Below are 21,912 nucleotides of genomic sequence, written 5' to 3'. Positions count from 1 at the left end.
TTAACCAAATTATTACAGTCAGCTAGTGAATTCAGATAAAACTGTGGCAATATAATAAATGCAAATTGAGATCCCCTTTATATAAAGAAAACTTGTGGCTGACTTGTTCTCATGATTGGTATTTTTAAAAAGAATTTTCAAGATCAATCACTGAAAAGTCACCTTATTTAGCTTTCATTTTTTCTCTTTTTTTTTGGACTGCTGATGCTATATGAAGTTCTACATTATCCAGGACTTGATAATCTGCTATTGGTCTCTATGTACCATCTGCCTGTTCATTGGCTACACAGGGCTGTTGTGTAGCATTTATTGGTTGCAGAATTTTAATTTCTAATATGTCATTCATTAAAATAGTAGTCTTTTTCTCTACCAAGTATTCTATACTATTTCAATTTAACAACTTCTGTGAGCTTAGGAAATTCTGTAGGTTCCTATTTAGTATGTCCAATTAATACTGACTATAGGGTGAACTTACATGTCTTCTGTTTTATAATCCTACATAGAGAAAATGTTCTTATGTAGTGTTCAGTAGACATATATCCTTCTCAATAATACATGCAGGGAAAGGAAATGCAATAACTTTACATAGAGTCTGTTCAAACATTCAATTTCCATCCATACATTGACCTTACTCCCAAAAACCACAGTATCCTTATATTCTCCCATTATCAGTGTCAGCCCCATCAATGCTACCTTATTCATCCCCATCCTTTTTTTTATCCCCATCCTTTTTTTTTTTTATCCCCATCCTTAATAATGATTTAGAATTCCACTTTGCTGGAGTAAATCCCTTGACTATCACATAATTCTTTCCTTATTCTCTTGTCAATCACTCTAATTTTCTTAGCATCTGTGAGACCCATAAAGGTCAGCTGATATAACAAATCTTGGACCATTGCTTGATTTTGCAACAACAAGGTTACATGGGGTAACAATGCAAAAGAGTTTCTCTAAATCACAGCATTTATCATGATCTAGGTAAGAGGTGCATTAAGTAGACGAACATCCTGATCATTGTAAAGCCAATCCAGCATATCACATATGCAACATATCAGCTGCTTCATCTTGAGAGTTCCAGTTGGCTTTTCAGGTAGGGAAAAGACCATTCCCCTTACCAGGAAAAAATAACTACAGTAGCTTTTATCCAGCCAAGGCTAGATTTCCTGCCATGATGCATGTTTAGATCATATACAGCCATCTGTTCATTAGTAAGCAGTAGGTTCTATCTCAATCCCAACATACTCTTTCATTCTGCAGCATTCAACATTAAGGAGACTCCTAGTTTAGTAATGAACACAATCCATTTTTACTCAAGGATCGTCAGGAAGCTACTGATACTGATCTACAAAAGGAGACAATTCTTTAACACTATACCCACTGGTTTTAGTAGTTTGGGGTATTTGCCTCCCCCAACACATGGAATACCTTCCTGGTGACCATATGTCATAGAGGGGCTATCTTTTGTTTCAGAACAGTTTTTCCCTTTAGCAGTAGCTCTAAGGCTAGTAGTTATAGCTTAGACTGACTAAAATCTGAGTTCAGTGCATTGTTAGGATCCACTCCAACACTCTCTATTTCATTTTGTCTATTACAGATTTTAAAAGATTACAGATTTTAAAAAGTTAGCTTGTTTCTCATTTTCTTATGTATTCAGGGGCTGACTAAAGCACGGCTGCTATCTCATACAATGGGTAACTAAGTAGCCCTTCAGTCATCAAAGGTCTGTCATCCATCACCATCCAGTCCATCACCCCCTTATCCTTCCTTTTCCCAAACAAGAAGACTACCATGTTTCAATGAGTCAGGGTCATTCCAGTGAATCCCATCTCTGATGCCAACTCTGCTGGATATCATCAAGACCACTCCCAAGTTTCATGACTTGCTAGAAGGATTCAAAGAACTCAAAAAAGTATAGAATTGTTGAATCGTGATATTATACACTTGAAATATAACCCTGTATGTTAATTATACTTCAATTTTTTTAAACACTCAGAAAAGCCCTTGTACTCATGGTTACAGCTTACTACAGTGAAAGAAAACAATTAAAATCAGCAAACAGAAAAAGGACATATGGGGAAAAGTACAGGAGAAGCCGGGTGCAAGCTTCCACCAGTCCCTTCTCAGAGAAATCACATACAGACACACCTAACTCTACCAGAAATAATGTATGCCAACCTGGAAATCTCACTCGAGCCTTGGAGGCTTTTACTAGAGGTCAGTCACATAGGTATGCAGTAACTGTGACTGACCACAGCTGCTCATATTTCAGGCCATCCCCCAGAGCAAAAACAGGCATTCAGAGTAAATCACCTTGTTAGAATAAATTTAACTGTTCAAATAGGTACAGCATGGCCCAAGGACTCAGACATATAAAAGTAAACTTGTCAGGTAGAATATTCCAAGGGCTCAGAGGTTATCCCCCAGAATCCTGCCAAGGGCCAGTCCAGAATACAGGCACTTCTTTGAAATGTACATCATCTGAACAACCCGGGCTTGCCAAGGTAATCTCCTGTCCACAATAAAAGTGACGTAAAGAACATATATTAATCTTTATAAATCTATGCCCAACAAATTAAATGTTTGTGAGGATCATCAAGAAATAAAATGTCCAAATGAAGAGTTTTTAATTCCCAACAATTTAATGTTAACAAAAATAACGATTTGTTTTCCACCATTTCTTCTAGGCTAAAAACAAAAATCACTGAATAAAAAATAGTTTTCCACTATCCAGATAAAGGCCGTGCCTTACAAAAAGTATTAATTTGGAAATTATATTCTAATAATTCCTCCGAAGGTGATTAGTTAACATATACCCAAAGGAAAGGAAAAGAAATCCTAGGTATAGAGGTCTCTCTAAATAAGGGCATATGTCTTAAAATAACCCCCATGAAGGGCACTTGATGAGATGAGCACTGGGTGTTATTCTATATGTTGGCAAATTGAACACCAATAAAAAATAAATTAATAAAATAAAATAAAATAAAATAACCCCCATGAACACCAAGACCCTTGGGAAAACTGATTTTTTTCTCATTTTTATTTCAAATTCCCCCACTGAAGTTTCAAGCTGTTACTGTGGAGCTTCTTTTATGATGTAGCCTGTGAAAATTTCAAGGCAATTGAAATTTCTGAAAAATAAAAATAAAGGATACTTCTTTTTTACAACAAAAGGAAAGTTCATAATGGTCTTGTGTAATAAATGTATTTTGGCTAATCTGGCACTTTACTGATAGGACATCAATATTACAATTGCCTTCTATAACTAAAAGGAAACTTGGTAATTAACTGCTTGCATAGTCAATATATAGAAAAATTCAGAGAGATTTTAGGACTTCACTAAAGTTCCAATTTTTTCTGATAAGTAATATCCATTTTGGCAGGGGAATTTTTAATATATAATGTTAAAATTTAAAAATATTATAAAAATTTATAAATGCATGAAATTAACTTCAAGTATCATAAAAGACTGAAAACTTTATTCTTTTTTTATCTTCCAAATTTTATTCTATGTCCATCAACATAAGCCATTTGAAAGTATTAAAAGCTAGCTAGGCTTTCCCTATACAGTTGTCAGGCTATTTTAGGACACAGAAACAAGGGAAGTAAATGAATAACTGGTGACTCAGCTACTTCCAGCTCCACTCACAAGGAGCTAACAATTTATCCCATATAACAGAGTTGTCAGGCAAAACTTTTTCAATAAAATATGTTACCTTCCCAAACATACACAGATACACTACATACATACATACATAAACATAGTCACAGTCATGGTAGACTCTCCAATCGGGCTGTTATGGATATAAGTATGCCACCTTTCCCTTGTGTAAATATTCCTAAAAACTATTTATACCAGCACCTATCAAATAACCTTTCCCAGTTGTCATTTCACAAGAATATTAGTGTAACAATCAGCTTGACATTAGGTTTCTATGGAAACTCAGGTATACAATTTTATCCTCAGAATCAAATATCATTAATGAATAAAATAATAAAAGTTATAAAGCAATTTTCTAACAATAACCATTGGAATAAAAAAATATAACAAGTAGGTTAAGGTGGACAAAAAAGATAAGCATTCTAGCTTTCTCATTAGACAAACCAATCCTGTTTCTTTTTTTTTTTTATGATAGTCACAGAGAGAGACAGAGAGAGAAGCGGAGACATAGGCAGAGGGAGAAGCAGGCTCCATGCACCGGGAGCCCGACGTGGGATTCGATCCCGGGCCTACCAGGATCGCGCCCTGGGCCAAAGGCAGGCGCTAAACCGCTGCGCCACCCAGGGATCCCACCAATCCTGTTTCAATACATGTTCAGGACCACCTTAGAACATGAAATAACAGGTACTTGTACTGAAAGAGATTTCAAATAATCTCCAAATCCCAGTGCAAATCCTCAAGAGCTCCAGATGACCTGGTACACAAGATTAAGATATTATTTCTATAGTACCTTAAATTTATCTTCAAAATCATAGCCTTGTACCACAGCTCAGTGGCTCACACTTGACTCACATTTCTAAAATAAATGCATGAGATAAAATAGAATATGTTAGGATCTGAACATTGAGATGACTCTAATGAGGAATCAGCATCTGAGTAATAATGGGAAAGTGAAATTTTCCTTACACCAAATCTCCAATTGATTCTTATAGACTACTTCATACAACAGCATAAAAAACCACTATTAGTAGAGATCACTTAACATATTTATTGAAGTATAATTAATATAATAATCTGTTTAAAATGTACAATTTAATGACTTTATAGTAAAGTTATACAATTATGAAACCATCATCACAATCTATACATTCTATTCAAATTTAGAACATTTCCTGGGATGCCTGAGTGGCTCAGCAGTTGAGCGTCTGCCTTTGGCTTAGGGAATGATCCCAGAGTCACAGGATTGAGTCCCACATCAGGCTTCCTGCATGGACCCTGCTTCTCCCTCTGCCTATGTCTCTGCCTCTCTCTCTCTCTCTGTCTCTCACGAATAAATAAATAAAATCTTTTTAAAAATAAAAAGAACATTTCCAATACCTGAAAAAATACTTTGTTCCCATTTGCAGGCAATTCACATTCCCAACCCCCAGACTCAGACCCAGGCAACCACTAGTATGTTTTCTGTTTCCATTAATTTATTTTTCAGGATATTTCATATAAATTGAAGCACATAATACAAGATGTTTCATGACTACTTTCTTTCACTTGGCAGAATATTTCCATAGCTCATACATGTTGTAACATTTATCAATACTTCCTTCTTTTCAGGGCTGAACAATATTCTGCCATATGAATATACCATATTTTATCTGTCCATCATTTTATGGGCATTGGGTTGTTAAATTTATTCCTAAGTATCTTTTTATATTACTGTACATATAATTGATGTCTTATTTTTGTTGTTGTATTGTTTATTGTTTTTTTGTATTGTATATTGTTAATGTAAAGAAACATAATTGATTTTTATATATTGATCTTGTATCCTGCAGCCTTGGTGAATTGATTTATTAGCTCAAATAATTTTTGTATAGACTTTTTAGGGAATGCTATATATAAGATGATGCCTTCTGCAAAGAGAAATAATTTTAATTCTTTTTTTCCAATCTGCATATCTTTTTTTCTTGTTCTTATCTAATTGCCCGGCTATAGCCTCCAGCATTATGTTGATTAGAAGTAGTAAGAGCAGACATCATTGTCTGTTTCTGAATTTAGGGGGAATATTTTTAGTCTTTCACCATTAAGTATAATAACAGCTTTGGAGACTTCACAGATGCTCTCTAACAGGTAAGGGATTTCTCTATTACTTTGTTGGGTGTGTTTATTATAAAAAGCTGGTGGATTTGAAGGAAATATTTTTTTTCTGTGTCGAGATAATTATGTAACTTTTATTCTTTACTCTATGAAATTGATATATTATTTTTTTTTGCCGTTAACTGGGTAGTTGGGCTATACTGCAAGATAGAATATAACATAAGTGTGGTCAAGGTTAAAAATCAGATCATAGTCATGTGGGAAGAGACAACTGTATGATTCAAGGTCACTGAGAATAAATGATACATATACACCAGGCTTACATGGTACAGCACTTAAAGCAAGAGGGGAGATGGTGTGCACAAGATACAACTCCTTGTAATGCAAAGTCCCCAGTGGATTAATTCTGTAGCCCACTCGGGCACTGTGACTGCATGCATATTACTTTGTGCTGTAGTGGAAGGAACCTCTCTATCATGTAGTCTGAAATACAGATAGCTGGGGGTGTGGCTAAGAGCCACTGATGCAGCATATTAGTAGAGCAATGGGGTATATATTAAGCCCAGAGAAGGAAAAGATAGTCCCTCACAAATTGATAGGCCCAGCACAGGCTGTGAGGGCCCTTTATCTCTCAGCAAGGAACTGTTCCAGGGCCAAAGCACATTCTTTTTTTACTGAAATATAACTGACATACAATGTTATGCTAGTTTCAGATATACGATACATTGATTCAGCAATTCTATACCTTACTCAGTGATCACCACAATAAATGTAGTCACCATCTCTCAGCATACACTATCACAATATTATTGATTACATTTTCTATGATCTTTTTATCTCCATGAGTTATTTATTTTATAACTAGAAGTTTATAACTCTTAATCCCTTTTACCTGCTTTTCCCATTGCCCCAGCCACCCACCCCCACTCTGGCAACCACCAATTTCTTTGTATTTATAGTCTGTTTTTCTTTTGTTTATTTAGATTTCATATATAAGTGAAATCATATGTATGTCCTTCACACTCTGACTTATTTTACTTAACCGTAACACATTCTACATCCATCCATGTTATCCCGAATGGCAAGATCTCATTCTTATTTGTGGCTGAGTAATATTCCATTATATATATAAAACATATATTCTAGGATATTTATATCTTCTTTATCCATTCATCTATCAATGAACATTTATATCACTTCCATTTCTTCACTATTGTATAGATAATGCTGCAATAAACAGGGGGGTGTATATATTTTTTTCAAATTACTGTTTTTGTTTTAAGTAAACACATGGTAGTGGAATTCTTGGATTATATGATATTTCTATTTTTAATTTTAAAAAAATTTGAGGAACGTCCATACCATCTTCCACCACCAATAGGTTGTAGTACGTCAGGGTTCCCTTTTCTTCTATCCTCACCAACACTTGTTATTTCTTGTTTTTTGATACCAGCCACTCTGACAAGTGTAAGGTGATAACTCATTGCATCTTTGATTTGCATTTTCCTGATGATGAATGATATTGAGCAACTTTTCATGTTTCTATTGGCCATATGTCCTTTTTAGAAAAATGTCTATCCAGGTACTTGCCTGTTTTTTGTTTTTTTTTTTTTTTAATCAGATAGTTTGGTGTTTTGGTGTCAAGTTGTATAATTTCTTTATATGTTATGGATATTCAAACGTTATTGGATGTATCATTTGCAAATATCTTCTCCCATTCACTAGACTGACTTTGTGTTAAAAAGCTTTTAATTTTGGTGTAGTCCATTTGTTTGCCTTCGGTTTTCTTTCCCTTGCCTGAAGAGACAGATCCATAAAAATGTTACTAAGACCAATGTCCAAGAGAATGCTGCCTGTGTTTTCTGTTAAGAGTCTGTGGTTTCAGGTCTCACATTTAGGTCTTTAATTCACATTGAGTTTATTTTTGAGTATGGTGTAAGAAAGCAGTCCAGTTTCATTTCTTTGCTCGTAGATCTTGGTTTCTTTATATCATTTATTGAAAATAATGTCTTTTCTCCATGATATATTCTTGCCTCTTTTCTCCTAAATGAATTCATTATAGAGGTGTGGCTTTATTTCTGGGAACTGTGTCCTATTCCACTGATCTATGTGTCAAATATAAATAATAGTGAAAGGGAATATAAGGGAAGGGAGAAGAAATGTGTAGGAAATATCAGAAAGGGAGACAGAAGGTAAAGACTGCTAACTCTGGGAAACGAACTAGGGGTGGTAGAAGGGGAGGAGGGCGGGGGGTGGGAGTGAATGGGTGACGGGCACTGGGGGTTATTCTGTATGTTAGTAAATTGAACACCAATAAAAAATTAAAAAAAAATTTGTGCCAATATAATATGGTATTCATTATGAGAGACTTGTAGTATATCTTGAAATCTGGAATTCTGATATCTCAAGATTTGTTCCTTCTTAACATGGCTACGGCTATTTCAGATCTTTTGTGGTTCCATAAAAATTTTAGGATTATTTCTTCTAGTCAGGTGGAAAATGGTATTGGGATGTTAATAGAAATTGCACTTAATCTGTAAAATGCATTGGTTACTATGGACATTTTAACAATATTAATCTTAACCAATCCATGAATATAGAATGTCTATTTGTTTTTTTATTCCTCAATTTCTTTCCAATGTTTTATAGTTTTCAGAGTAAAGCTCTTTCACCCCGTTGGATAGGTTTGTCCCTAGGTATCATTGTTACTGTAACAATTGTAAATAGGATTTTTCCCTTAATTTCACTTTCTGCTGCTTTATGATTAGTATACAGAAATGCAACACATTTTTGCACAACGCTTTTGATCCTACAATTTACCAAATTCATTTATCATTTCTAGCAATTTTTTGGTGAAGTCTTTAGGATATTATTTTGTATTATTTAAATTCAATTAGCCAATATAATGTACATTATCAGTTTCAGATGTAATGTTTTCTATATAGAGTATCATGTCATCTGCAAGTAGTGAAAGTTTTACTTCTACCTTAACTTGGCTGCGTTTTATTTCTTTTTGTTGTCTGATTGCTGCAGCTAGGACTTTAGTACTAGGTTGAATAAAAGTGGTGAGGATGGACATCCTTGTTTTCTTCCTTGTGTTAAAGGAAAAGCACTCAGTTGTCCAGCTTTAAGAATGATTTTAGGGGATCCCTGGGTGGCTCAGCGGTTTGGTGCTGCCTTTAGCCCAGGGAGTGGTCCTGGAGTTCCGGGATCGAGTCCTGTGTCGGGCTCCCTCATAGCATGGAGCCTGCTTCTCCCTCTGCCTCTCTCTCTCTCTCTCTCTCTCTCTCTCTCTCTCTCTATTTCTCTATCATGAATAAATAAATAAAATCTTTTAAAAAAGAATGATTTTAGCTGTGAGTTTTTCATATATGGCCTTTATTATGTTGAGTTATGTATCCTGTAGACCCACTTTGTGGAACGAATGTATTTTGTCATATGTTTGAGATGATTATATGGTTTTTATCCTTCCTCTTATTAATGTGGTATATCACATTGATTGATTTGCAAACAATGTACCACCTTTGCTTCATCCCACTTTATCATGGGATACATCCCACTTTACCATGGTGAATGGTCCTTTTAATGTACTGTTGAATTAATTTGCTAATATTTTGTTTGAGGATTTTTGCATCTATGTTCATCAGATATATCGGCCTACGGTTATGGGGTTGTTTGTAGTGTTTTTGTCTGGCTTTGGTAATCAGAGTAATGCTGGCCTCAATAAATGGATTTGGAAGTTTTCCTTTCCCTTCTATTTTTGTTGGAATAGCTTGAGAAGAATAAGTATTAACTCTTTTTTAAATGTTTGGTAGAATTTTCCTGTGAAGCCATCTGGTTCTGGACTTTCATGTGGAGAATTTTCTCATTACTGACTCAATTTTGTTACTAGTAATCAGTCTGTTTAAATTTCCTATTTCTTCCTTATTCAGTTTTGGGAGATTGCATGTTTCTAGGAAATCATCCATTTCTTCTAAGTTGTCCAAATTGTTGCCATACAAGTTTTCATAAAATTCTCTTATAATTCTTTGCATCTCTATGGTGGTGGTTGTTATTTTTCCTCCTTCATTTTTTATTTTATTTAGTTGAGTCCTCTCTTCTCTTCATGATGCATCTGGCAAAAAGTCAACAATTTTGATCATCTTTTTGAAGAACCAGGTCTTGGTTTCATTGATCATTTCTAGTGAGTTTTTAGTCTCTATTTCAGTTAGGTCCACTCTAATCTTTATTATTGCCTCCCCTCTACTAGCTTTGGCCTCCATTTGTTCTTTTTTTTTCTAGTTCTTTTAGGAATCAGGTTAGGTTATTTAATATTTTTCTTGTTTCTTGAAATAGGCCTATATTGCTATAAATGTCCCTTTAGGACTGCTTTTGCTGGGTGGTCCAAATTTTGGATCATTGTGTTTTCATTTTCATTTGTCTCTATGTATGTTTAAATTTTCTCTTTGACTTCTTTGTTGACACATGGGTTGTTTGATAGCATGTTGTTTAGCCTCCACGTGTTTGGGCTTTTCCCAGTTTTTTCTTGTATTTGATTTCTAGTTTCATAGTGTCATAATTGGAACAGATGCTTGATATGATTTCAGCTTTGTTTTTTTTTAAAGATTTTATTTATTTATATGACAGAGAAAGCAAGCGAGCACGCACAAGCAGGGGGAGTGGCAGAAGGAGAGGGAGAAGTGGGCTCGCCATGCAACAGGGAGCCCAGTGCGAGGCTCCGTCACTGGACCCTGGGATCATGACCTGAGTAGAAGGCAGATACATAACTGACTGAGCCACCGCACCCCTCAGCTTTCTTAAATTTATTAAAACTTGTTATCCTAGCAAAAGATTTATGTCCACTTGAAAGTAGTGTGTATTCTGCTATTTGGGATGGAATGTGATGCATAGATCTGTTGGGTCCATCAGATCTAAAGTGTCATTCAAAGCCACTGTTTCTGTGATGATATTTTGTCTGATTATCCATCCATTGATGGAAGTACAGTGTTAAAGTCCCTTACTATAATTTTATTACGTCAATTTTTCCCTTTATGTCTCTTTGCTACTTTTTCCCTTTTTAATTACTATGTGTCTTGGTGTGGAACTCCTTGGGTTCATATTGTTAGGGCTCTCTGTGATTCCTGTACCTTGATGTATTTTTCCTTTCCCAGATTTGGGAAGTTTGGGGCTATTCTTTCTTCAAATAATATTTTCCCCATCCTCTCTCTCCTCCCCTTCTGGGATTTATAAAATACAAAAGTTATCGTGCTTAATTAAGTTTCCAGAGCTCCCTTGGGTTATAATCATTTTTTATTATTGTGTGCTCTTTTTGCTCTTTGGCTTGGTTCCTTTCCATTACCCTGTCTTCCAGATCACTCATCCATTCTTCTGCACCCTCTAACCTGCTGTTGATATCCTTTAGTGTATTTTTTCACTTCAGTTATTACATACTCAGCTCTGACTGGTTCTTTTTTTTTTTTAGTTTCTCAGTCTCTTTTCTAAAGTTCTCACTGAGTTCATCCCTCTTTTCTCAGGTACAGTGAGTATCTTTATGAGCACTATCTTGAACTCTATCAGGCATATTGCTTATCTGTTTTGTTTAGCTCTTTCACTGTCACTTTGTATTGTCCTTTCACTTGGAACATATTGCTCTATTTTGTCTAACTCTCTGTGGTTGTTTCTGTGTATTAGGGAGATGAGGCACATCTCCTGGTCTCAAAAGTAGTGGCCTCATGTAGAACAGGTCCTGTTGTTCCCTATAGCACAACCTCCCGAATCACCAGAACTAGGAACACCTGGGTACACCCTGTGTAGGCTGCATGCACCCTCTTGTTGTGCGTGGGCTGTGATTACCTTCAGTCTAGCCAGTTGCAATGAGTTGCATTGCCTGTTGTGGATACATGGGGCAGGGTTTGCTCCCTGTGCTATCAAGAGATCTGGCTGGAAAACTATGAGTTCACTGGGGTGTGGGGTTTTCTCACCCTGTCTCCTGGGCCAGAATCACCTTAGTTTGGTGCTAGTCCTGGCTAGGGCTGCCTTCAGTGTATGGCAGGGGCAGGAGCCACATTGAAGGGATGCCTGATGAGGAGGCTGGGTTGAGTGGGAATGTTGGGGCAGGGAATGCCATGCTAGCAAGGTAGATGGAGAGGGTTAGAACTGGCTCCTGCAAGTGTCTGGCTACCTAGGCTGAGGGAGGGGAAGAAATACAGCACCCACCAGCACTTTAGTTCCTGGGGAAATCTCTCTTGCAGATCCCTGCCCCTCTGGCACATGTTCTGAGATTTGACAATAATTCCTCACCATATGTTCTGGGTACTTTTCAAACTACTGCTTCTGTGCTGCGTCTCATGCTGAGTTATTTGGTATACTGGGTCTTTAAGGGTGGAGACTCAGTTGCCTATCACCCTTTGACTCTCTCCAAGTTAAGTCCTCCTGATTTTTAATGCTTTTGGAGTTAACCCCCGCTGGTTGTCAAAGCCAGACATGATGGGGTCTTGTCTTCCTAGTGAGGGTCTCCAGTGCCAGAAGTACTTGATGTGGGGTCTGGTCCTCTCACTTTTCTGCACTTCTAATGTGCCTCCCATTGGTGGTTCGTCACACCAAGGATTTGGTTTCTGACTGCATCTCCATCTGACCTACCCTTTTATAATGTGGTCTTCTCCCTATGACTAGCTGTGGAAGATCTTTCTACAAGTCTTCAGGTCATTTACAGAGTCAGTTGCATGGGAGTACTTGTCTCACTGTGTCCATGGGATGTGATGAGCTCAAGATCCTCCTACTCCACCATCTTAGACCACAGTCCCAAGGCCCATTTTTATGCAGTGGATCGGGGATTGACAGACTGTGCAAAAGTGCTTTTCCCAACAATTACATTGACTGATTTTCATATTTTAATTGATATTTTATTCTTGGGATAAATTCCACAGAGTCATGATAAAGGATTATTTTTTATGTTGCTGAGTTAGCAGTGCTAATATTTTCTTGACAATTTTTGTATAAATATTTGTAAAGAATTTTGATCTGTGAGGGTTTTTCTTTTTTCTTGTCATCACGTTGTCTCTATGAGTGCCAGGGTAGTACTGGACTTATTGTATGAATTGGGAAGTGTTTCTTCCTCAACTATCTTTTGGAAGAGTTTTTTAAAAGACGGATGTTAAATCCCCTTTAAATGTAGTGTACAATTCTTTCTTAACCATAGGAAACAAACTGAGGGTCTCGGGAGGGGAGGGGGGTGTGGCAATGGGGTAACAGGGTGACTGACATATAGGAGGACATGTAATGAGCAGTGGGTGTTATGTACAACCGATGAATCACTGAACTCTACCTCTGAAACTAATAATACATTATATGTTAATTAATTGAATTTAAATACAAAAGAATGTAGAGTAGCCCAGTGAAGCCATCTGGTCCTGGGCTTTTGGGTGGGGGTGGGGGTGGGGGGTGGGTAATTATTTCATTAGCAAGTGAATATCTTGTTATAAGTCAATTCGGAGTTCCCATTTCTTTTTGAGTCCATCTCATTGCTTTGTGTCATTCCAGTAATTTGTACATTTCATATAGATTATCTAATTTGTTGGCATATGCATTTTCATAGTACTACCTTATAATCCCTCTTAATTTTGTAGCACTGGGAGTATCAAAAAATAAAACTCAACTGAGTGAATTTTAAAGAGCTTATCGTCTTTATTCAATGATTCATGAGTCAGGCAGGATTCAGTGGAGCAGATAGAAAGCAGCTCCAAGGAACTGTGCAAACTGAAAGAGTTTTATAAGCAGAGGGGGGCAGGACCAAAGGAGTTAGACCAGGAAGAAGTGGATTGCTTGTGGCAAGGTCATTGTTCTTTTCGAGATGGCAGGAAGGTTACCTAACTAGTGCTGATTAGGTGATCCCTGATGGACTGGTTTAAGTTTCCATTTCTAAGAGAGCTGAAGCTGTAATTAAGTCTTGGATTCATGATGTGGGGCTTAGCAGAAATGACTCTTTGGGTCTGTTGTCTTATCTTTAAAAATATCCCTTCTTTCTCCAGTTTCCCTTGGTCAATCTAGTTAAAGGCCTGCAACATTGTTTAATTTACTTATAAAAAAGCTTTAGGTTATTGATTCCCTCTATTCTTATTCTATGCTCTATTTTACTTATTACTACTTTTATCTTTATTTGTACTCCATAAGGGTGATATCTTGTATTTTCCTTTTCATCCATATCAGAGTATTTTCTAATTTCTATTGTGATTTTTTTCTCTTTGATTCATAAGTTATTTAGGATTCTCTTGTTCATTATTGTGAATTCTCCATGACTTATTACTGATTCCCACTTTCACACTCTGCCATGGGCAAGAACTTCCGAGTCCCTTTTGTTGTAGCAAATTACTGAAAGATGTTTTATGTAAAAAAAGGCAGGAATCATTCCATCCTTGCCAAAGACCTCTATTATTACTTCCAAGAGGGTAAAATAGGTAATTTTCCATCACCTATCGAAAATCCTCACTGGTACTCAATATACACAGCGTCTTGTTCTCATAAGGAGATGTTTTCAAGGTTATTCACTACATTATCTTCTATAGTAACAAGAAAATATCCCTTCATGAAATGAAAGTGTCTATCAAAGTATGAAAGAATAAATAATCTGTGCCCTACCCAGAAAATGGAATATCACACATCAATTAAAAAGAAGGAGGCATACAAATATAACACGTGGAAAGGTAAATCAAATGAAACTAAGTTTCCAAATAAGTACTAAATTATATCTTTTGGTTTAAACGCACAAATATGCATAAAGAAAACACACATTTCTTATAATACACAAGGACTTGTGAATGCACATAATAAAGGTCTTGAACTATATACCATTGTCTACTGATGGACTAACATATGAAGTCAGAAAGAATGAAGTAGGTGGCAGGTGGTAAAACCGGGCTTTAGTCTTCTCATAAGGTTTGAAGATTTTACAAGGAGAATGACTTTACAATTCACACATGCAACTAAATGTTACTTTTTAGAAGTCTCTAAAAAGAAGGAAAGCATACAGAGAAAGCATATGTGAACAAAGCAAAATAAATGTAGCAAAGTCTATACAGGAAATAGAATTTGTGACAAAAAACTTTCAGAGTGACTTCGATATTCTAGTGAAAGAAACTAGTCATCATAAAATGTTAAGTACATGACAACATAATTTTGGAATCTATAAAACAAAGTAGGGTACAATTACATGGAGAATAAGCAAATCCAAATGGAAATTCTACAACTAGAAGGAGCACTTACTGAGATGAAGAAATGAGTTAGAGTAGCACTTCTGGAACGGTGAAGTAAGGAACTCTGAATATCACTTCCTCCATATATGCGATGAGAACGCTGGAAAAAATTGTCAAAATCAATGTTTCAGAATCCTGGGAATTAATGAAAGGCTTTCAGTCATCCCAAGAATATTAATTCAAGAAAAATGGTCAGATTTTATCATGAAAAGTAAGCTTTATGGCATTTTACTTTGGCCTATTCTGAACCCCTTCACCCCAGATCTGTGGTAGCATTGGAAACCAACAAATCAAAACCACAATGAGATACCACCTCACACCAGTGAGAATGGTGAAAATTAACGAGACAGGAAACCACAAATGTTGGAGAGGATGTGGAGAAAGGGGAACCCTCTTACACTGTTGGTGGGAATGTGAACTGGTACAGCCACTCTGGAAAACTGTGTGGAGGATCTTCAAAGAGTTAAAATTAGAGCTACCCTACAACCCAGCAATTGCGCTACTGGGGATTTACCCCAAAGATACAGATGCAGCGAAAAACAGAGACACCTGCACCCCAATGTTTATAGCAGCAATGTCCACAATAGCCAAACTGTGGAAGGAGCCTCAGTGTCCATCAAAAGATGAATGGATAAAGAAGATGTGGTATATATGTACAATGGAATATTACTCAGCTATTAGAAATGATGAATACCCGCCATTTGCTTCAACGTGGATGGAACTGGAGGGTATTATGCTGAGTGAAGTAAGTCCATCACAGAAGGACAAACATTATATGGTTTTACTCATATGGGGAATATAAAAAATAGTGAAAGGGATTATAGGGGAAAGGAGAGAAAATGAGATTTTCTCTCTAGGGAAAAATCAGGGAGGGTGACCGAATATGAGAGACTCCTAACTCTGGGGAACAAACAAGGGGTAGTGGAAGGGGAGGTGGGCGGGGGGATGGGGTGGCTGGTTAACAGGCACTGAGGGGGGCACTTGACAGGATGAGCACTGGGTGTCATAGGTTGGCAAATCGAACTCCAGTTAAAAAAATACCCCCCCCCCAAAAAAAAAAACCCTGAAAACCAACAGATCTGCACTTATGCCACTTGTGAAACTGCAGCCTGGCACCTAGTAGAGACGCGGAAAGATGCAGAGCCCCCCAACAATCTCATCCTCAAAGAATTACCAGTGTTTGACCTGTCTGGCAGTTCTCTAAAGAGTTCCGTTCTCAGACATGACTTCCTTTGTTCTCAGTAAGAGTCTGTTTTGTGTGAACTGGCCTATCTTCAAGGCATTAGAAAAAAGATATTCCGCGGCAGTGATTTATCACTGCAGCTTCCAAATGTAATGCGACTAGTTGGGGCTAATAAGAAGCTATGCAAAAAATGAAAAATGAAAAATTGGGAAAGGAAATATCCATAGGATGCTTTGAAAAGTTTCAACATATAACTGAGATCTAGGAGGCCATGAGCGTGTGTAGAACTGTGTGCGTGCTCAGAAGATACCTGACAAGACTAGCCCTCTCCTCTAGGTGAGAATAAGGCTCTGTACATGCAGAATCCGAAGGATTTGACAAGAGTTGTGAACTGCCTTGCATGAGCATGGAAGCCATGTCAAAAACACATACACAAAGTACCCTGATAAAGGCTGGAAGGTTTACTGGTTCAAGGAATTTAATTACATCTCTGTATGATCAGTAGCTCATCAGTAAGCCATCAGAGAGGAGAATCCAGTGGCCACAGATGAAAAAGCATCCAGGTTTTAATGAACCATTAAGGCAAAGTCAAAGTCACTTTATAGTCAACTAACAACAATAGGAACAAATAATAACAATGAACCTGGAGAGGGAGGCATAATCTGATTTATGGAGTTTCCACAATATATTACTTGTAGTTACAACTTATTTCTTAAAACCTACAAAATGGGCAAACAACTTAAAAAGTATGGCTCAGGAAAAAGGAAAGAAACAGTCAACCTGTTCCTAGATGAAGCCTAGACATTGGATTTACCAACAAAGACTTTAAATCAACTATTCTTTTAAATTTTGTCTTGTTTTAATTCATATTTTTATTTAAGTTTAATTCATATTTTTATTTAAGTCTAGTTGACACACAGTGTCACATTAGTTTCAGGTGAACAACATAGTGATTCAACTTCTTTTCCTTATGTTCAGCTCACCAGAGGTGTAGCTACTGTCTGTCACCATAAAATGCTATTACAAATGCTATTACATTCCCTGTGCTGTGCCTCTTATTCCCATGACTTATTCCTTCCATAACTGGAAACCTGTATCTCTTACTCCCCTTCACCCACGTTACCCATCCTCTCTGGCAACCATCAGTATGTTCTCTTTATTTATAGGTCTCATTTGCTTTTTGTTTGTTGGTTTATGCATTTGTTCTGTTTTTTAAATTCCACATATAATTGAAATCAGATTCTCTTTGTCTTTCTTAGTCTGACTTCTTTCACTTAGCATAATACCCTCTAGGTCCATCCATGCTGTCACAAATGACACAATCCCATTCCTCTGTCTGGCTGCATAATATTCCTGAGTGTGTCTCTGTGTATGTGTCTCTGGGTGTGTGTGATGTTTTCCTTATCCATTGATATTTCAGTGGATCCTTGGGTTGATTCCATATCTTGGCTATTGTAAATAATGTAACAATAAACAAAGGGGGTGCATATAGCTTTCTGAATTAGTGTTTTCATTTTCTTTGGGTAAATACCCAGAAGGGGAATTACTGTATAATATGGTATTTCTATTTTTAATTTTGGGCGACCCTCCATACTGTTTTCCACAGTGGCTGCACCACTTTGCATTCCCACCAACAGTGCAAGAGGGTTCTTTTTTCCTCCACATCCTCAGAAACACTTGTTATTTCTTGTCTTTTTAATTTTAGCCATCCAGACAGGTATAAGGTGATAGGCCATCATTGTTTCATAAATCAACTATTATAAACATGTGCAAATAATTAAAGGAAAGCACGTGCACATAATCAAAGTTAAATGAGAACAGCATCTCTCCAAATATATAAAATAAGAGACATTATTTTTCTTAAAAAAATAGAAATTCTTGGGCTTCAAGTACAGTAATTGAAACGAAAAATTCCCCCATTGGCTCTCAATAGCAGATTTGAACTAACCAAAGAAAGAGTCAGCAAAATGAAGGTAGGTCATTTGAGATTATCCAGACTGAGGAATAGAAAGAAAAAAAAATAAGGTTGAACAGAGAGTCAGAGGCCTATTGAGCAAAACTCAAGCATATCAACATACACATAATGGGAGTCTCTGTGAAAGAGGAGAGAGAGGAATGGGCAGGAAGACTTTACGAAGAAATAATCAACAAAACTTCCCAAATTAGTTGAAAAACATTAATCTACACATTCAAGAAATTCAGTAGATCCAAGTAGGATAACCTCAAAGACAGGTAACCCAAGACACAATATAATTACACTTTCAAAGCCCAACACAAATAGAAGACTTGGAAAGCAGCAAAAGAAAAACAAGTTCATTACATTTAAGAGATCCTTGTTTCTCATCAACAATCATGGAGACCCAAAGCCAGTAAGAGGATGTTTTTCAGGTGTGGGAAGAAAAGGACTGTCAATGAGGAATTGTTTTACACCAAAACAAAAACAAATCTATCCTTCAAAACTGAAGAAAAATGAAGACCTTTACATATAAATGAAAAACTAGATCTTCTGTTTTTCCCACAAGCAATATTAAACTGAACTTTCAGGCTGAGATAAGAGAACCCTAAACAACAACTCTAATTTACATAAAGAGAAAAAGTGCCAGCAAATGTAACTAGATAGGTAAATATATAAAGAGAGTGCATATGGACTTTTGATTGTTTCTCTTTTCCTATCTGAATCAGGACATACAAGAAATAGTCATAAAACTACATTGATGAACTTATAACATGTACATACATAATTTGTGTATCAATAATAAACTTGAAGAAGGAGGAAATGATAACAAAGTTTTTTTTGTTTACGATTGAAATCAAGTCGGTATTACTCCATAGATTATTTTAAGATAGAATGTCAATTGTACTCTCTAGAGCAGCCATTAAGAAAATAGCTCAAGAATTTAGTAAAATTGAATAATAAGACAATTATACTGGATAAATAAAAATATCTGTTTAAGCTTCAAAATGGGCAATATTAAGTGAGTAAAGGAACAAAAGATGTAAAATCGATGGAAAAGAAATAGCTAAATGGTAAACATAAATCCTGTCTTTAAGTACGTTTAATGAAAAGGACTGAATCTTCCACTCAAAAGTCACATATCTGTACAGTGGATCTAGAAACCCACTGTCCAACAATATGCTGTCTACAAGGGACACAGTTTCGATTCAAACTAGATTGAAAGTAAAAGCATGGAAAAATACATACCGTCAAAAAATTAGCAAAAATATCCTTTTTTTTGACTATCATAATTTCAGATAAAGTAGAGTTTAAGGCCAAAGAGAGTTGCTGACCAAAGACAGTTGCTAATGATTAAAGAGACAATTCATAGGAAGGATATAATGATTAAAAACAGGAATGCACCTAACAGCAGAGTGACTAACTACATGAAACAAAAACTGACACAACTGAAGGGAGAAATATACAATTCATCAATAGTTGGAGACTTCAACAACCCACTTTTACAAAGAACAACTAGGCAGAAGATCAGCCAGAAATTAGGAGATTGAAACAACTCTATGAATGAGTTATAGCTAAGGGACAACTATAGAATACTCAACAGCAGAATACACATTCTTATCAATAGGACGTGGAATATTCTGCAGGGTGGACCTTATATTGGCCATAACATGAGCCTCAGTAAACTTAAAAGGTTTTGATTAAACTCTGTTCTCTGAACAATATAATGCCAGTACACATGTTAAGAAAATGAGATTGAAGGGAGTGTAAATATTCACATCCCTTCATGGGGAAGGGGTGTAAAATGATGCCAAGTTGTATGATAAAGGCAAATTGCAGAACAGTCTGTAATGAAAATCTCATTTTTGAGGCAAAATGAAAACACAATGAAAGTGATAGAAACTTGGCATCATTTGTGTACACATAGTTGTCCTCTATACCTGTCTCTAAGTTTGGTGGAACTCTCTGGGCACTCAAAAAGGCTGCGTACATATAGTGGCTCTGAAGTTGACTGATGGTGGTTTTAATACCACGTGGAAGTGTATGGTGCAGCTTTGCCTTTGACAGTTATCGTGTGTGTGTGTGTGTGTGTGTGTGTGTGTGTGTGTTGTGTCCGTGTGTGTCTATACACATATGTGTGTATACATACATACACATGTATTTATATATATAAATTTGTATATATGTATGTATCCCTATATTTGTATATATGTGTGTGTGTAGATAGTGAAAAATTAGAGAATAGTATTCATTATTTTTTCTCTGTTACCAACAGCTACCACTTTGCACGGTATGATTGTAATAGGTGCTTCAAAATCTTTTTCTGCTATTTCCAATACTTGTGTCATCTTCGTGTGTGCCCCTGTTGCTTGCATTTCCCCCTGGAGTTCATGGACATTTCCCTGGTTTTTCATTTACTAATTAATTTTAAGTGTATCTGGACATGTTAGTATTCTGTTTTTAGAGACTGTATCATGAAATCTCACCGAGAATGTTTATGTGTTTCCTTTTTGCTTAGTTTAGCTTTGTTTTAGGTTCAGGCCACAAATTCGTATCTAAGTTTTGTTGGCTTTTTTTTCGAGTCTCAGGTCACATTTCAAAGCCTTTGTGCTGTTTTTCATATCTGGATTAAAAATGTGCCAACCAGTGAGGAATGTGGGATAATGACAGTGGTCTCCTTATGTGATCAGTACTCACATCATTTAATATTACTTTTAGATTCAGATACATGCATATGTATCAGATCAGATATGCACAGTTTTATGCATAGAGCCCAGATCTTTATGCACAATTTTATGTGGTCATTTTCATGAGCTCCATCATCTCAGCAAACTCATGGGTGAATTCTAGTGCTTCAGGATACCTATTACTGACTTTTGGCTAAAGTATTGCAGTTTAATTTCTCTCCTCTGAAAGTTCTCTGATGGGTTTCACTCCAAAGCTCAATAGCAAAAGTATAGAACTAGAATGAATAAGAAAAACTACAACAGCACCAATGGAAAAGAAAAAGGATGTTTCTGCGGGAGCTTTGTCTGTCCATACCTGATATTTTAGTGTTCTAAGGCTGCCATCACAAAATGCCCCAGAGTGGATGGCTTAAAGAACATAAACATATTTTCCGACAGTTCTGGAGGATAGAAGTCTGGGATCAAGTTGTCAGCAGGTTTGTTTTCTTCTGAGGACTCTCTCCTTGGTTGTAGATGGCCACATCCTTCCTGTGTCCTTAGGCAATCTTTCCTCTGTATGTACACATTTCTGGTGTGTCTTTGTATGTCCAAATCATCTCCTCTTTTCTAGGATACCAGTCAGTCCGGGTTAGGACCCTTCCGACGGGTATGATCTCATTTAACTCTAATTACCTTTTCAAAAAAAAAAATAATAATTACCTTTTCAAAGGTCCTGTCACCAAATACAGTCAAGCTTTGAGATAATGGGGCCTAGGAATTCAACATTTGAATTTGAGAGTGTAAATAAATCAGTCCATTAGGGGTAAACCTCCATGATCTTTGATTTGGCAATGGAGTCTTAGATAGGACAATAAAAGCACAAGGAAAAAAAAAAAGGAAAAACAGATAAACTGGACTTTGCCAAGCTAAAAACGTCTTTGTGTCAAAGGATATTAAGAAGAAAGCAGAAACAACCTATAGTATGGGATAAAAATTTTGTGGTAAGCACATACCTAATAAGGGTCTAGTATCCACAATGCATAGAAAACAACCCAGCAACAGGTAAACAATCCAGTTTAAAAAATGGACATAGGAGGAGGCCTGGGTGACTCCGTTGGTTAAGCATCTCCCTT

The 21,912-nt window shown here is 36.5% G+C and overlaps 1 long non-coding RNA gene across 1 annotated transcript in view; it reads right to left on the bottom strand.

The window, feature by feature from the left end:
* LOC140627493 (uncharacterized) overlaps nt 1-21,912 on the bottom strand; it is a 172,016-nt gene that overhangs the window by 5,364 nt on the left and 144,740 nt on the right. The window contains exon 3 of the long non-coding RNA XR_012026208.1: nt 14,987-15,076. This is a non-coding gene — a long non-coding RNA (uncharacterized lncRNA). The remainder of the gene's footprint in view (nt 1-14,986; nt 15,077-21,912) is intronic.

This window comes from Canis lupus, chromosome X (assembly GCF_048164855.1).
Source record: "Canis lupus baileyi chromosome X, mCanLup2.hap1, whole genome shotgun sequence".
In the NCBI taxonomy this organism is placed as follows: Eukaryota; Metazoa; Chordata; class Mammalia; order Carnivora; family Canidae; genus Canis; species Canis lupus.
Note: the sequence above shows the minus strand (reverse complement) of the source record. Positions and strands in the feature narration are given on the sequence as shown.